Source organism: Pelobates fuscus, chromosome 5 (assembly GCF_036172605.1).
Source record: "Pelobates fuscus isolate aPelFus1 chromosome 5, aPelFus1.pri, whole genome shotgun sequence".
Lineage (NCBI taxonomy): Eukaryota > Metazoa > Chordata > Amphibia > Anura > Pelobatidae > Pelobates > Pelobates fuscus.
In genome coordinates, this window is record NC_086321.1 from 4,436,027 (window position 1) to 4,451,904 (window position 15,878).

Here is a 15,878-nt window from a genome sequence, read left to right on the forward strand (position 1 = left end):
TCTTCTTCTCTCCCCCACCTCCTACGGATGCAACGGGCATGCACGCCCTTGAAATTAAGGACACTCAGCTGGCACACTACCACGGACTGAATGCTCATCTACCCCCCTTCCACAGCAAGCACTGCCTGGGCTAGGATCAGGAGGGAGGGAGGAGGGTGGGTGGCGATGGGAACACTAGGACCCAGAGGGGATATCTATAACAGTGGAAGGGGGCAAGAACCACGCCGGGCCTCTCGCTGAAAGAGGGGAGGAGGGCGGGCAAGGTCCAAAACTATCCTGAGAGTAGATCTTGGATTCTAATCGGGGGTAAAACTCTTATACCACGAATTGACGTTCGAAGCCAGGGGGGGGAGGGAGGTAGGGGGGGGGGGGCGAAAGGGGGAAGAGGGGAGGGACGGGGGTAGGGAGACAAGCCTGTCACTGGACTACTCAGACAAGGCACACGGGGGGGTATGTTATGTTATGTTAAGTTATACTGTTTATGTTATGGCTGAATACCATGTTTAATTACCGTTACTTTTGGTGAGGTTAACACATATGCTACATTCTAGATGGATCGAGCCGCAAGTCGGGGAGACGGAAATTCCTGACTGGGTGGAGCCCCGAGAGACCACGGTGGTCTGCGACGACCGATTTGCGAGCGCACTTGGTCCCCTGGGCTTTGCCCACTTAGGAATTCTTGGACTCCTTCGACGGCCCTACCGGAGCGAGCGACAAGACTCAGGTGAGCGGTACCCCTCCACCCCCTTAGTGGAGAGGGGGTTTTACTGCCCCCCGACGCTCTTCTCCGAAATCGCTACACACAGCGATTATTTTTTCGGGACTGTGTAATACGGCCCCAGACCTTCCCTTTCCCGGTTACCCTACACTTTCCTATACCCTATCCCCGTCCTAACCTAAGATCCCTTGACTGACGTGACAGACCACAAACACATCTAACTATAAGACACTGACCATGTCTATTGCCCCAGCACCTATCACGATACTCTCCCTTAACGCCAGAGGCCTAAACAAACCTGAAAAACGGTCAGGAGCCATGAGAGAGTTCCTAACCCACAAGGCATCGATAGTATTCCTCCAAGAGACACATTTCAGAGAAGGGTCGAGACCCACACTGACTAACCACCACTACCCCATAGGCTACTACAGCGACTTCCAGGGAGGCAAATCTAGAGGTACGGCAATTCTCATTCACAAACACATCCCGTTTAAAGAGTCAGGAGTGCTGACAGACCCAGAAGGCCGCTACACGTTTATTAAAGGGGAGATAGCTGGCACAGTATACACATTCGCTAACATATATGTCCCAAATCGCAATCAATATCGCTTTATAGCTCGGGTACTTCGCACCCTCCAGCGCTTCACAGAGGGCGTCATGATACTAGGGGGAGACTTAAATGTGGCCCTGGACCCTAAATGGGATTCCTCCCTAGGACACTCCCATATCCCTACACAACATATCACGGCGATCAGAACTTTATTGGCCAAGGCACAACTGGTAGACAGCTGGAGGGCGCTACATCCAGACGAAAGGGACTATACCTTTTACTCCCACCCCCACAACTCGTACACCCAAATCGACTACCTCTTCATGACACATTACCACCTTCCGTTAGTGCTCAAAGCCGAACAAGGTACCGCGTCGTGGTCAGACCACGCACCGGTGACCATCACTCTTAAATCCCCCCTCTTCCGGCCAAAGGTTTCCAAGTGGAGGCTGAACGAAGCCTTACTTGCTAATCATGAGGTAGCAACAGAGATAGAAACGACCTTACAAGACTACTTCACACACAATAACGATCAGACCTCTCCCACCATATGGTGGGAAGCACACAAGAGTGTGGTCAGAGGACATTTCATACAAAAAAGCACACTTCTGAAGAGACGGAGGGAGGCACGGATGGCCACAATACTGACTGAAATACAACACCTAGACACCCTTAATAAACGCCTCCGACTCCCCACACATCAGGCAACGCTCCTCTCCTTACGGAGGGAACTGACTACACTTATACAATCCCAACACCATAGAGAGGCTTTGCGCCATAGGGCATTCTTTGCCATAAACGGAAATAAAAGTGGGAAGCTCCTAGCACGCATGATTAATAAAAAACGCCAGGCCACCTACATCGACCGCATACGAGACAAGGGCGGGACCCTACACAGACACCCCACAAAGATACAAGAGGTCATTCGAGCATACTATGCAGAGTTGTATTCCATACCGAGACCACAATCCACTACACACACCCACAAGCTCCGCTCCTCCATAGACGACTACCTCCAATCCCATGCACTCCCTAGTTTACCAACAACTGCGGTGAACCAACTAGAGGAACCCATTACCATAGAGGAGTTAGCTTTAGCGATCAAACACTCTAAAGTGGGGAAGAGCCCAGGCCCAGACGGACTACCCATTAAATATTATAAGAGATATGCAGATGTCCTATACCCCCCGTTACTGGCCATGTTCAACGCAATCAGGGAGGGACATGACATCCCCAAGCAAACATTGACGGCGCACATTACCATAATCCCTAAAGAGGGCAAGGATAGGGAACAATGTGGGAGCTACCGCCCTATCTCCCTCATCAATAACGACCTCAAAATGCTGGCAAAAGTCCTGGCGACCAGACTCCAGACACACATACCCAGACTGGTCCACGCGGACCAGGTGGGGTTTGTGATGGGACGAGAAGCCAGAGATAATACGATCCGAGCCCTCACACTCATGCATAGATCGACGGGGGTAGACAAGGGCCTTCTCCTGCTGTCCACGGACGCAGAGAAGGCCTTTGACCGGGTCTGCTGGGAGTATATGTTCAAGACGTTAGCACACATGGGAATGGAACCACACCTCCAGGGCTGGATCAAAGCCCTGTACTCCCAGCCGACGGCACATGTCCTGGTAAACGGGGCACTTACGGAAGCCTTCCCAATCTATAATGGCACTCGACAGGGTTGCCCTCTGTCCCCATTGTTGTTTGTTCTGGCCCTGGAACCCTTCCTAAACACTATCAGACACCACCCCGACATCAAGGGAATCCAAGCAGGAGATACACATCACAAAATAGCCGCATATGCGGACGACCTACTGTTTTTTATAACTCATCCCGAGTCTCTCTACCGAACCTACTACAGGCATTTCACACGTATGGGCTAATATCGGGACTGAAAATCAACTTCTCAAAATCTTGTATCTTAAACATTAACCTGCCCACGCAGAGGGCCACCCGACTAAAACAGAGCCATACATTCCAATGGGCCCCAGACAAAATAAGGTACCTTGGCACCTGGTTAACGACGAAGGCAGCGAATCTGTACGCGGCAAACTTCGCCCCACTACTACTCCAGTTCCAGAAAGAACTAAGAGAGTGGGCCTTCCCCACATATCCTGGCTGGGTAGAGTACAAGTGGTAAAAATGAATTTCTTGCCGAGGTTGCTATACCTCTTCCAGGCTCTACCCATAGTGATCCCAACCTCCTTCTTCAAGACACTTAGGGGAGCAATGGGGGCGTATGTGTGGGATGGCAGGAGACCTAGATTAAGATACACACTACTCACACAACCTAAAGACAAAGGGGGACTAGCCCTGCCAGACTTCACACTATACTATAAAGCATGTCACCTACAGCGCATTATGGAGTTGTCCAAAATGGGGGTCACCAAGCTCTGGAAAACGGCGGAGGAGGACATGGCCCGCCCCCCTTCTCCCGTGGCTAAACGCGAAAGGGGAAGAGGGGGAGGGAAGATACTCAGCCTACACCAAAGCCACGCTGACGGTGTGGCGGAGGAGCATGGGTCGACATGCCCTCTCCTCATATCCATCCCCACTGCTACCTCTCACACACAACATGGACTTCCCGCCGGGTCTAGACCCGCGAGCCCTTCGGGCCCTTGTGGGAGACCCTCTACCACGACTAAGACACATTTGCACCAGACGAGGACTGAAGGGCCTGACAGAGATGTGTGGGGAGACCCCTCAACCCTTCCTCATACAGTTTAGATACGAACAATTGCGCAGCTACGTGAGACTCCTCCCGCAAGGAGCAGCTCTGACCAGAGACCTCACTGCTTTTGAAAGGTTATGCACAGACCCAGATCCACTACCACACGGGGTGTCACACCTGTACTCTCTCCTCCAGTCACAAACACCAGGGGAACTACCTAAATTTATGGGGCAATGGGAGGAATCCTTAAACCAAACTTTCAGCACCCAAGAATGGGAAAAGATGTGCAACATCATTCATCACTGTTCGGTTTTTAGCAAAAGCCAAGAGATGGCTTACAAGTTACTTACACGGTGGTATTACACGCCAGCCACGGCACACCACATACACACCAGTGAGACTCGTCTCTGCTGGAGATGCGGCAAGACAATAGGTACACTCATACACATATGGTGGGACTGCGACCTCGTACAGCCTTTCTGGCACACTATTCACACAATACTATCCCGATTCTCGGATAACCCGCCACCACTGGAACCGGCAGCCATGCTACTCCATCACACGACAACCCCGATACCCAAGTATAAAAAATCACTCACGATTCGAATCCTCAACGTTGCAAAACAGACAGTCCCACAGTTCTGGAAGAAAAAAGAAACCCCATCCATACACAAATGGTTCACCCAAATGGAAGACCTCAGAGCCATAGAGGATCTTACCATGCACGCGGCTGGCCAGCAACAACAGACATACCTCGATATATGGACACACTGGATACTGACAACCGCTACACCCGAATTTCAGACACTGCTGACTGCACACGTACCTAGGGACACACAACTCACTGACACAGGGACCGAGGACTGACCCATCCCTCCTTCCTTACCTATACCTACCCCCCCCAGCCCCGTCTTATTCCGGGATCACCTACTGGAGAGGTGGGGATCCACAGACATGGAAAAGGGAACGATCTCATTGACAGGTCAACCTGTCCCACAATATTGATAACGTGCACATCACTATAATACTATGTTTATCATAATATGAAATTGCCACTTAAAGCTATGCTAGACACGGATAAGACACATGGTACGCGATATAGCTGTTTACAGAACCAACTAGCTGTGTTTTTCTCCTGCACATACTGTGAACTGACTACAACACTAAACTACTATCTGGGACCAGCGAACCCAGACAGGACCGTAATGTCTCAAAGAAATATTGCGCTGACAAAGTGTAACTACGACTATAAAAATGGCATAGTGGAAGCTAACATTTAACTTATAATATGATGACTTAGAGAAACCTACTAGGGACCTGCGAGTCCAACGATACTGAGGGCCTGCGCGCCCAACCGTTTATGATTTATACAATGTTTATTCCTTTATCCTGCTCTGACACATGTTGTGTCCTGACTACCTGATACAAATGCTATTGGAGACCTGCGAGTCTCACTATGAACCTTTCACTCAATAAAAATTATATTTAAAAAAAAAAAAAAAAAAAATGGATGCAGTGTGTGTATTGGATGCAATGTGTGTGAGTATATATGTGGGGTAGGGAAAGGTGCAGAGGACCCACAGGGGAAGTGATGGAACTAACCTAGATAAAGCCCTGGTGGAAGAATATTTTTTGAGCCCCTCCTCTAGCACAAGAGTAGCCAAAACGTAGATTACCAGCTGGGGACCTACAATTGACCCATCCTTGCAGGGTTGTACTCAGCACTGAGCAGTTTTTGTGTGTTTGAATGTAAGCATGTTTTTGTATGGAGTATGTGTGTGAATGTTGGCTTTTGAATGAAGGCATGCATTTGTGTGTACATTCAGACACACACATCAACATACATGCCAGTACACTGACACACCAATACACACAACTTGACACACAGATACACACAGCTTGACAAATACACTGACACATGCACACTCAATATTTAGCTTCCTCTAGTCCAGCTTTCTACATCACTGCATCTCCTCTCTGTGCCTCCCCTGGCCTACTCCCCCACTCCCCAGCCTTTCTGGAAGTGCATACCCATCTGAGTAATGCTCTATCGGAGCAAATAGTGTCCTGATCAGTGTTAGGGTGGACCAAGAAATAACCAATTAAAGATTTACAAGATCATAGCACAGTTCAAATCTGGCAAAACGTTCCATAGCGTTTCAGGGTATCTCCCGGTCAGGCACTGTGCAATGTGCAGGACTGGCCCAGGCAATTCCCAGAGGATCCCAGTTCCAGTTAAATAGCAGAGTAGGAGTTCCGGGGTCTGCATAGCCCCTTCACCTAATGAAAATAACTAGTTTTAGTGGATATGGGGACCAGGCCCATAGTCAGGGCCGGCGCGTCCATAAGGTGGCACAGGCGGCCGCCTTAGGGCGCACTGGCTCCGGGGGCGCAAGATTTCAGTGACCGGCAGGAGGGAAGCTCTCCCTCCTGCCAGGCCACCATCTCGCCCCCCGGCGCGGCTGTGCTGTGATCAGACGGCAAGGGAGCTCTAATCTCACCGTTCTGCTCCCTCGCGCGCTGTCTGCTGATACCGCGGGAGCCGGAATATGACGTCATCTTCCGGCTCCCGCGGTATCAGCAGACAGCGCGCGAGGGAGCAGAGCGGTGAGATTAGAGCTCCCTCGCCGTCTTATCACAGCACAGCCGCACGCCGCCCAGCAGCCACACTGGACCCCAGGGAATGACTCCTCATCCACACCAGCTCTCCAGGTAGGGAGGCTGGGTGGAAAATGTTTATTAAAATAATTAGTGAGTGTCTGTGAGTGAGTGTCTGTGAGTGAGTGTGTGTGTGTGAGTGAGTGAGTGTGTGTTTGTGAGTGTCTGTGAGTCTGTGAGTGAGTGTGTGTGTGAGTGTCTGTGTGTCAGTGAGTGACTGTGTGTGAATGTCGGTGAGTGAGTGTGAGTGTGTGTGTGAGTGTCTGTGAGTCTGTGAGTGAGTGTGTGTGAGTGTCTGTGTGTCAGTGAGTGACTGTGTGTGAATGTCTGTGAGTGAGTGTGAGTGTGTGTGAGTGTCTGTGAGTCTGTGAGTGAGTGAGTGAGTGTGTGAGTGTCTGTGTGTCAGTGAGTGACTGTGTGTGAGTGTATGTGTGTCTGTGAGTGTGTATGTGTGTCTGTGAGTGAGTGTGTATGTGTGTATCACTGTAATCACTGTGAGTGATTGTATGAGTATTGCATGTGAGTGTATGAGTGTGTCAGTGTGTGTGAGTGTCTGTCAAAACAGTGAGAGTATCTTTGTCATTGAGTCTGTGTCTGACTATCAGTGTGTCTGTCATTGAGTGTCAATCAGTGTGTGTGTGTCAATGAATGAGTGTGTGTCAGATCAGTGAGTCTGTGTGTTTGTCATTGAGTGTGTGTGACTGTCAGAAGAACACTAAGAGATAGGGAAGGGAGGGGACCAATAATGGACATGGAGAGGGGCTGGTTAAGAGGCACATAGGTGAAGATGTTATTTGGGGGGGGGGGGAGGGCGGAAAAATACATCTTCGCCTATGTACCCCAAAATCCTTGCACCGGCCCTGCCCATAGTCAGTGTGGAGGAGGCTGGCCTTCACACGTCTCAAAAAGGCCATTGCCCAGAAGCTTCCGTCACAGATAGATAGATAGACAGATAGACAGATAGATAGATATATAATAGATAGACAGATAGATAGATAGATAGATATATAGATAGATAGTAGATAGACAGATAGATAGACAGATAGAGAGATAGATAGATAGATAGTAGATAGACAGATAGATAGATAGAAATATAGATAGTAGTTAGATAGACAGATAGATGGATAGATAGATAGACAGACAGATAGATATAGATAGATAGATAGATAGATAGATAGATAGATATAGATAGATAGATATAGATAGATAGATAGATAGATAGACAGACAAATAGAGACAAGTTATAGGACCTGCTCTATGTAAATTTCCCATTGAATTTATTCAGATTGTTTTATTATATTATATTTTTTTCCATTTTTGTATAAGTGTGTTTATCGTATTATATAACGGGAGATTTTTGTGATAGTAGTGATTCGCTTTGTTATTCATAGATTTGTTTGTGTTGTTTTTGGAAAGTTATGTACGACATATGATGGTGGCATATACTAAATACTTACACATAGTATTATTAATATATTGAATAGCAGCGCTGATACACGGTTTATTATTTATTTCTTGTAGCGGAGGACTAGCCCTCACCAGGACTTTTCCTCCGCTGGATTCATGAAGACAGGAACTCTGGGACAAGACGCTGTGATGTGAATAGCTCTAACCCTCCCAGTATGATGGGGATGACACTAGTACTCACAGAACTGGATGACACACAGTTCCGGGAGTACAACTAGTTTATTCAGCTCAAACACCGCCTTTTATGCACAGACCCCCAGCATGGGGTCTCCATACAAAATATACACAAGCTCCCCCCTGGCGACCCTGTGTCTGGGAGATAATTGAGTCAAAACTGAGTAACTCCATTATCTCTCAGTTACTGGGAACTACAGGAAACATACATAAAACACCCCAAAAACATATTCATATTTTACAGGAACCCCACAAGTCCTATATCCCCGAATAACCTGGATCTAAGAGCCCAACATATCCAAATAGCGCTCAGATCAGATTTGGTAGAACGGAATCACCATTTGGGTAAAGTTCTGACTGACCGGCCACGAGGCAATGGACCAAAACAGTTCCACAGAAACAAGGGCAGCGGCTGGTCTACTTTCGGGGGTTCCTGTAACAGCCAGTAATGGTCGGTGTTTGGGGAGGTATAAAAGAGGGACCACACACCATATATTCGGGAAATGAACGAGGGGACAACTGAACAGAAGGTAAATGAGTCTGCTACATTTCTCACACGTGGGGTCCGTGTCACAGCAATAGCAGCAATTTATTATCAATGTATTCACATGAAAAATCTATAGATTATTTATACCCAAGATGTGATCATGTTTATTCTGAAATGCTGCTTAATTTGTAATTGTTTCTATTTATATTTTATCATATGCTTTCTATCTTTCAGGCCATTATTATGATAGCATCCCACAATTACTGGATCCACGCAGCAGGTGGAAACGAGTGAGTGTAAAACGCGTTTACATCACAATATCTGGATGTATTATAAACCAATCTACTGCACTAATTATTCATCATTAATACACGTAATAATTCATACTAGAAATATATTTTAATAGAGTTACAGATTAAATCTGTATATTAATTTATATTATACAGAAACAAGGGACAATCACAGTATTGGGAACTGGAAATATAATCAAACTATTATAAGGATATAACTACACGGTATCATAACATAACTCACATACTGTGTAAAATAAAATAAAATAGATACTGTCACGTACAAACATGACTATTAACATAACGTATAAATGATCTGCCATAAACGTCTGCAGAGCCTCAATTGTATACATGTACGCAGGCAACACTGTAATAATCTACATTAGTAAACCCAAGCTACCGCAGATTGTGGCTGTGCTCCAAAACCAATTCGCAGAGGTAGAAAAGTGGATAGCGGATAACAAACTCTTCCTAAACACCGACAAAACCATTACAATGATCTTAGTGTCACGTATTCATCCGCTTATAAAAATGTGATTAATGGAATTTACTGTCCACACAGGAAAAGTTGTGCCGAGCAACAACCAAATACACAGAAGGGTTAAGGCAGAGCAGAAATTATGCAAATGGGAACCTGGTAAATGCCTTTGGGGGTCAAAGGCCGGTTACAGCCTATCAGATCTAGAGGAGGGGTATTTAGGCCAAGTTCTCATCCTGCTCAATGCCCTGTCGTGGTTTCCCTTGTGGTTGTCCGAGAGCGCGTTATTGATTCTGGTTATTTGACTTTGGCATTGTTTTTGACTTCCCTGTTTTCTGGCATCCCTGACTCCTGGCTTTTCCTTATCGTTGTGTCTTTTTCTGTATCCCTTGACCTTGGCTATTCCGGACTATTCTTTGGTACGTTAGTCCGGCCATTCTAAGGTCCGGTATACGTTACCTATCAGTCCTCTGTGTGATACAATTCTACGTGCTGGATCATTCTGTAATCCTGACATTACGACATGGCCATAGATCCTGTAGAATTGTGTAAGCACATTGCTGCTTATGAAAAGAAAATGGAGGAGAATGATCACCGTATGGATCAATTTGCCCAGGCGCTTCTTACCCAAACAGCGCATCTGCAACCTGCGGCCTCACCTCCACCTTGTGTACCTCCAGCTATAGTACACAAGGCACCTTCTATCTCCCTATCTCCTCCCCTGCATTTTGATGGTAATATTCAAGAATGCCGGGGATTTATTAATCAAATGGAGTATCATTTTGAGGCCTCACCGGGATCTTTTCCCACAGACAGAGCTAAAATTGGTTACCTGATGAATCAATCAAAGGGTAAAGCTTTAGCTTGGGCCAATCCATTATGGGAGAGTAATAGGAGTGTGGCACACAATTACCAGGGTTCCTTACGGAATTCAAACTTACGTTTGAACCTTTAGGCAGTGAGGATGATGCCTCTACTACCCTGATGCACATCAGACAAGGGAACCGGTCTATCTCGGAATATGCCATAGAATTTCGTACCCTAGCTTCCGAGGTAGACTGGACTAATATTTCTATTTCAATTGCCTTTGACAAAATAACTTTTCATGCAAAGCCCTGATGGATTCAGGTGCTGCTGGAAACTTCATTGACGTTCAATTTGTCAAAGGTAATACTATACCTATCAAAGAGAGACTATCACCCCAAGCTGTTGAAGCTATTCATGGGAGACCACTCTCACAACCATTGATAACGCATTAAACCTTACCCATTAATATGTCCATTGGTGCATTACATAAGGAAGAGATTACATTTCAGGTGATTGCATCTCCTTCTTGTCCTATTATATTAGGATTCCCATGGCTTAGCAAGCATAACCCTCATATTGACTGGGCTAATGGGGAAATATTAGAATGGGGTAAAGATTTTTAATGAAAGGTGCATATTGCATGTCACCAGAAGAGTGGGCACTATTGAATTACCCACTGGTACACCTCAAAATCCCGAGATCCCTATACAATACCAAGACATTAAAGAAGGATTCAGCAAGACTCAGTCTAATAGTCTACCTCCTCACAGACCATATGACTGTTCCATTAATTTACTACCAGGTGCTATGCCACCTAAGGGAGCAGTCTATGCACTATCTCCTCAGGAGAGTAGTGTAATGGAGGAATATATTAAAGATTCATTGAATAAAGGCCATATACGAAAATCATCCTCACCTGCTGGTGCAGGATTCTTTTTGTATCTAAAAAGGATGGTGAGTTGCACCCAGGTATCGATTACAGGGCATTAAACAAAATCACCATTAAGAACGCCTACCCCATTCCTCTTATTGCTGAATTATTTGACAGACTCCAAGGCGCTAAAGTGTTTACTAAGCTTGACCATAGAAGCGCTTACAATTTAGTGAGAATCAATGAAAACCACGAGTGGAAGACTGCATTTAATACCAGAATTGGACACTGTGAATATCTAGTGATGCCAATCGGGTTGTGCAATGCTCCAGCGGTTTTCCAAGATTTCCTTAACAATGTACTCAGGGATTACATTTACTAATTTGTCTTGGTCTATCTGGATGATATCCTTATTTATTCTCATGACCTCCAGTCTCACCACGATCACGTTAAACAAGTTCTGCAGACCTTGTTAAAAAAAACTACTTTATTGTAAATTATGTATCTTTGACCAGTCTGAAGTACAAGTGTTAGGATATAATATTCCTCGGGGTTTCAGATGGATCCTAAAAACTAAAGTCTGTTCTACAGTGGCCTTTACCCACTGGGTTGAAAGCCATTCAAAGGTTCATTGGTTTTGCCAATTATTACAGAAGATTTATAAAGGGATTTTCTTCAGTAATAGCCCCCATCACCAATATGACACGCAAGGGGGCTAGTAGTACGATATGGTCTAAGGAGGCTATTGAAGCCTTTGAAACTCTCAAACAGCGGTTTGCCTCTGCCGACATATTGATACATCCTGACACCAGTAAGCCTTTCATACTGGAGGTTGAGGCTTCAGAGACAGGGGTAGGGGCAGTGCCCTCCCAGAGGGAGAGCCAGGAAACTCCATTACATCCTTGTGGTTACTTTTCTAGAAAGTTGTCTCCTGCTGAGCGCCATTACGATATTGGCAATAAAGAATTGTTGCCCATTATTCTAGCTCTCAAGGAGTGGCGACATCTTTTAGAGGGTTCCACAAAAACCTGGCTTACATAGGAGATGCTAAGCGATTATCTTCTAAACAAGCTAGGTGGTCTCTATTTCTTTCTTGCTTTAATTTTCTTATCACCCACAGACCTGGTTCTAAAAATGTCAAGGCCGACGCCTTGTCCAGGCAGTTTGATACTGAGGCTATACTAGAGCAAGAAACGTCCCATATCATTTCCCTGGAATGTATCATTGCGTCCACTGTCCTTTCATTGTCCTCTCCACTGCTTGGCTCCATCATGGAGGCTCAGTCTCAGGCGCCCCGCGGTAAATCTCAGGACAAACTGTTCGTTCCATTGGGGGAAAGGGTTAATATCATGAAGGTGTTTCACGACAATGTGTCTGCTGGTCACCCGGGTATTAATAAATCCACTTCTGCTATCATGAGGTAATTCTGGTGGGATTACCTCAGGAAGGATGTTAAGGAATATGTGCAGGCTTGTTCTGTTTGTGCGGTTTCCAAAGTGCCTCATAAACTCCCTTGTGGCTTGTTACAACCTCTTCCTATTCCTGAGGTCCCATGGTCCCACTTGTCCATGGACTTCATTGTTGAACTTCCTAGTTCTAACGGTTATACCACCATTCTCATGGTTGTGGACCGTTTTTCTAAAATGGCTCATTTTATTCCTCTCAAGAAATTGCCGTCATCTCAAGACCTGGTACTAATCTTTATATGAGAAATTGTCTGTCTGCATGGCATTCCTCACAATATAGTATCTGACAGAGGTTCTCAGTTTGTGTCTCAGTTTTGGAGGGCCTTCATTAAACAATTAGCGATTTAATTGTCTTTTTCCTCCTCTTACTACCTCCAGACCAATGGTACAGCTGAGAGGGCTAACCAGTCCTTGGAATTATATTTGCATTGTTTCATTAATAGCACTCAAGACAATTGGTCCGAATTACTACCATGGGCCGAGTTTGCTAGGAACAATGCTGACCATGACTTCTCTAGGCATAGTCCAGTTGTGTCTCTTTCTGTTTCCCTTGACCTTGGCTATTAATGACTATTCTTTGGTACGTTATTCCTAACATTCTAAGGTCCGGTATACGTTACCCAGGGCCGGCCTTGGGCATTTAGACGCCCTGTGCGAAAAATCTTCACAGCGCCCCTCTCCCCCCACCCCTGTCATCCATGTAAGATGTAATGTTTGTGTTGTCTGTGTATGTGATAGTAGGTGTGATGACTGTGTGTGATATGTATGCTATGTGTTGGCTGTGTGTGATATGTGTAATGGGTGTATTAACAGTGTGTGATATGCATGTATTGGTTGTATGTGACACACACACACACACACAGAGTCAGATGGCCATACGCACACAGGAAGACATACACACACACACAGAGGCAGACAGTCACACACACACACACACACACTGACAATCACACAGTTACCTGGGAGTTCACTGTGGAGGCAGTGCAGCTCCTGGAGACTGTTTGGTGGGGAAGCAGGGACTCCTTCTTGCTTCCCTTGCAGCAGTTTCCCAGCGCTTTTAGCTCCGCCCCACCGCACGGTAAGCTCCGCCCCACCGCAATTTTTATTTTTATTTTATTCCGGCCGCCCATGTGTGAGCTGTGTCAGCCACAGGGCGCCCCCTGCTCCATGGCGCCCTGTGCGGCCGCACAGCTCGCACACCCCTAAGGCCGGCCCTGACGTTACCTATCAGTCCTCTGTGTTACACAATTCTACATGCTGGATCATTCTGTAATCCTGACACTTTGGAATTGTACCTAAATTACATAAACTACAAAATCAACAACCGTGTATCAGAACAAATTCAAATAGCACACTGACAGCAGTCTGCTCTTTTAAATATCTATGTCTGTTGCTAGACCCCAATCTATTCTTTGGCCTTCACATTGAAAATATATCTTCAAAAACAATATATCTCAATGCAGAAGGTACCTGTCATGGCTGACTATATTTATTACCAGTTATGTATTAAATGTATATATGTGTCTGTGTATACATATGTGTTGTATTATTTTTTTTAATATTATATTGTATCGTATTGTAACAATTCAATATATGTGGGCACAGGACATACTTGAAAATGAGAGAAATCTCAATGTATCCCTCCTGGCAAAATGTTTTATAAAGAAATAATGTCCAATTTATGTAAGATTATTTATTTATCATTCCAGCAAAGGCAATTGACAGCCACTCAGCCCCCTGGTGTGCCTTGTTCAGACCTGCTTTTGTCCCTCCCATCCCCGCCTTCCCTCCTTTGAGCAGTGGTCAGTGGTGGGTTACGGCATTTTGGCGGCCCTAGTGTCTGCGCATCGCCTTCCCCCTATAGTGTTATTGAAGCGTATAATGGATTTTTGTGGTGTTGGTGTCAGTTTTGGTTAAAGACAGAAGATTTAAAAATAAAATCACTTAAGATATATATAGTTTAGTATAATTTTTTTTTTTTTTTTTTTTTTTTTATTTACAGTTTATATGGTACAAAGGCAGTATATACAATTTACATTTTCAGCAATGTACAGAGTTGTGAATGAGCATATACAGTTAAAAGTAGATTTCGTGATATTTATATCCCATATTCTTGTGGTGTATTTCAGGTCCATAGTACCTCATGTCATTTTTGTGGTCAGTATTGGGATTTTCAGCTCTGTCGGGTTTGTTGTTTACCCGCTGTCACTTTGTACCAATTTTATATTGTATAGTCGTGCTATAGGTGTAACTTAGGAGAAATGGTTAGGCGGGGGAGGATTGGTAAGGAGGGGAGGAGGGGGGAAACTTGGAAGGGGGGTCTTTTGTTCCCATTGGTTTAGCCTTGTCCCTGTTGCTGTTTTTGGGCGAGATTTAGGGTGTCGTGGTTTGTCTCTCTCTGCCCATGTTTTGGCCTCCGGCCTGGAGGGTCCTGTAGTCATCCCATAATTCCCACGCTTCCACCCAGAATCTTTTGGGAGTTTGAAAAGCCCTAGTTTTGCACTCGTAAATGCGTGTCAGGTCTAGGTGTTCCATACAGGTTTCTATGAGAGGTGCTTCCTTCTTAAGCCATGTCTTGGCGATAGCTGAAATAATGGTTACTGTTACATGGAAGATAAGATACCTATGTGTTTTGGATATTTCCAGTGGGACGTGCTGTAATAGGAAAATTTCTGGTGAAAGTGGGATCTTTATGCCCCCAACATTCTGTATGAGTGCTTTAGCGGAATCCCAGAGTTTTGCTATATCTGGGCAGCTCCACCACATGTGCCAAACGTCTCCCACGGCATGCCCACATCTCCAGCATGCCCCCGAATGTTTAGGGTCTATGACCTTCATTTTGGCTGGAACTATGTGCCATCTATATAGCATTTTTCTTGAAATTTCTGTGTGAGCGGTACATAGAGAGAATTGTCTATTGGCCGTAAAGATCCTCTTCCACTCTACGTCCGGTATTTGCCTACCTATATCTTGCTCCCATTTCCTTATAAAGGACAGTTTGCGCAACTCTATATGTGGTTGATAACTATGATAGATTCTGGACATTATACCCACGGATGTCTTCGTGGTTTGGCATAATAGTTCTATCTCCCGTATTTTGTCAATTGGTAGTGAATCTTGTCTGGTCGTTGTATGTTTTGAAATCCATGAGATTATTTGTCTATATGCAAATTCCGCGTTGTTTGGGAGATTGAAGTCCTGTCTTAGTTTGGGGTAGGGAGTGGGGTCC

At 45.5% G+C, this 15,878-nt stretch overlaps 1 long non-coding RNA gene across 1 annotated transcript in view; it reads left to right on the top strand.

The window, feature by feature from the left end:
- LOC134612344 (uncharacterized) overlaps positions 1–15,878 on the top strand; it is a 50,245-nt gene that overhangs the window by 22,558 nt on the left and 11,809 nt on the right. The window contains exon 2 of the long non-coding RNA XR_010090924.1: positions 8,972–9,027. This is a non-coding gene — a long non-coding RNA (uncharacterized LOC134612344). The remainder of the gene's footprint in view (positions 1–8,971; positions 9,028–15,878) is intronic.